The sequence below is a fragment of the Echinops telfairi genome, unplaced genomic scaffold, assembly GCF_000313985.2.
Source record: "Echinops telfairi isolate 266 unplaced genomic scaffold, ASM31398v2 ScPeMD7_3533;HRSCAF=4204_0, whole genome shotgun sequence".
NCBI classification, from domain to species: Eukaryota; Metazoa; Chordata; class Mammalia; order Afrosoricida; family Tenrecidae; genus Echinops; species Echinops telfairi.
The window spans coordinates 61263104-61265945 of NW_022107431.1; positions in this window are offsets into that span (position 1 = coordinate 61263104).

Consider the following 2842-nt stretch of genomic DNA (forward strand, 5'->3'; position numbering starts at 1 on the left):
TCCACCGAGGATAGTCTAGGGAGGGTTTGTTTTTCCAAGAATTTATCCATGTCTTCCAAATTGTTGAATTCATTGGAGTACAATCCTTCATAGTACTGTGTAACTATCCTTTTGATTTCATCTGGGTCTGTTGTAATGTTCCCTCTTTCATCCCTTATTCTTAGCAAAGTTTTTATGAACAAGTCTGTTGAACCTCAATCTCAATGTACTAAGATTTAGTCCTAAACCATTTCACCATAAAACCCTGGTGACACTGAGACACTGGAAGGATGGCAATGGAGCAACACATACGAGAGGAGGGACTCCGCAGTAACCAAGTAAGAGGGAAATTCCATGCTGCTAGGTCACACGAGGAGCACCATGAAGATCAGTAGCACAGATCCACTAGGCTTTGAGGAGCTGTAGGCTGTTGGTTTACTACTTGGGAGTCCAGCTAAGGCTTAACCTTAGCCCTGCCACAGTCTCAGCCAGAGACAGGCTTCTTTGGCTGGCCCAAGGCCTTTACTTCAACACAGCCAGAGCTTGTTGCCTCCTCTGGGCAGGGGTTAAGCCCCTCCAGTCCCATGGTCAGGCGACTGGGGCTCAGCTATATCTGTACTTCTGTCTCTGTCTCTTCTCTACCCCCCAACTCCACAGTCTCAGTGGTGTCAGTTTTTTTCCCTCTTCTCTTTTCTCTCACATGCCACTACTGGCTTCCAGGCCACTCCCCTTATCCTATGGCAATTACACCCAACTTCACCCAGCTGGGGGAGCTTCACCCTCTGCAGCAGAACAAGTGGCTGAGGAAAGCCCCCTTCCCCTCACCCCCACCTTACTCCACAGGAGAACTTACGGCCTATCCTTGAAGGCCCTTTAAGCAGCTTGGGTAAAATCCCAACCACTCACTCTCTACAGCTTCAACACGTGGCTAGGGAAATCCCACATGCCTCTCTCCACAGGGTAACTCGTACATACCCACCAAGGTCTCTGGGAGATCCCTGCCTGCCCTTTGGGGTGCTTCACTTGGCTGGGGGAACCACTATTTACCTTCCACAGTCCTCCACAGGGCTGGGGGAGACCCTGCCCATCCTCCACAGTTCAAAGTGGCTGAGGGAACTCCCTTCTGCCTGCGTAGTGCCTCACATGGCCTAAGACAGCTCTTCCAATACTTTCCAGTACTTCACGCTGCTGTGAGAACCTCTGCCCAACAAACACAGTGATCTAGATTACTAGGGAAATTCCATCCGCTATCTGTGGGTGCTCGGCACCAAAGCGGGCACATTCACCTGTCTTCTGCGACACTCCCATTGAAGCAGGCTCCTCCGCATGCCCTCTGTGGTGCCCCAAGCCTCCATGAGCCACACGACCATGAGTTCCTGTGAGATCATCCAATGCACACCATCCTCGTGGGTGCACAACCACCCACCCAGCATCCTCTGAGAGGACTATCTAACTTGCTCTTCAAATAACAGAATACTGGTTGGCTAGGGAAAGAGCAAAGCCACAGGAGGATAAAGTGGTAACCCAATCCCATAGTGCAATTAGCTTCAGGCAGTCCAAAGAAGCATTCCTATGTGTCTCCCAGAGAGAGCCCAGTGCTCTTTGATTGTCTGAAAAATGGCACCGAGGTTCCTCTAAAGTAACACAATGCAAACAGCTCAAGGACCTCAATGAAAAAACAGGCAAAACAAAAGGCAATGTCGGAAGAAGTCCTGAACCTAGCAATGTGCATTGAAGAAGCAGACTTTGATCTGACACAGAAAGAAATCCTCAGAATGGTGCTTGGAGAAGTAAGTGTCTCCCCAGACAAGGAAAAACTCAAAGAATATGTTAGAAGAAACCCAGCCCTACTAAAGATCCTTGCCAACCCAGTATGGGCAGAACAGAAATCACTGAGCACAAATAAGACACCACCACATTGAACAACTCCACCCAGAGGGCAACAAAGAGAAAACAGCACCTAAAATAGCACTGGCTCAAGGGTGTAAAGATGTCATGAATGAAACACACACACACACACACACATATTTATAAGAAAGAAGGTAGGAAAACACCCAACACAAAAGGTGACATCACAGAGTCCACAGATGGATGCTATAACCTCGAATGTCAATGAACTCAGGCATTAAAAGGTAGAAGCTGGCAGACTTGCTTAGAAAACAAAACCCATCAATCTTCAGCCTATAGGGGACACATCTCAAGATTATAGACAAATATAGGCTGAGAATGAAAGGCTGAAGAAAAAGATAGCAAACAAATGGCAATTCAAAAAAAGCAGGGGTTGTAATCCTAATCTCGGAAAAAATTGATCTCAAGGTACAAGTCATAATGAGAGATAAGGAGGGGCATTATGTAATGCTTAAGGGAACAGCAGACCAAGAACAAGTAAGCATAATAAATATATATGTGCACAATGAGAGACCTGCAAAATTTGTCAAACACTCACTCCAAAAAATTAAAAAAGAAATTAAAGGCTCAACAATTATAGTAGGTGACTTTAATACACCACTCTCCGAGAAAGATAGATCACAGGGAAAGAAGCTTAACAAGGAGGCTTCAGATCTAAACATTACCATTAGATGACTTGACCTAATAGATATTTTCAGAGCTCTCCACCCAAATGCAAAAAATATTCACATTCTTTTAAAGGTCAGATGTGGGGAACAGAAGGAATTCTCTTAAGTTGTCTCCCCAAAATATGTACCAAACTTAGCTGCTTAAGAGTGACTGTGGGCAAAAGTTGGTCAGAGGTTATTTTCCTTGACATTGGCCATCTGTAGTGGCTAGACCATTAGTCTGACTCACCCTGAATAAGACCCACTCCCTTCTGATAAGGATAATGGTGGTCTATTCACTTGCAGGG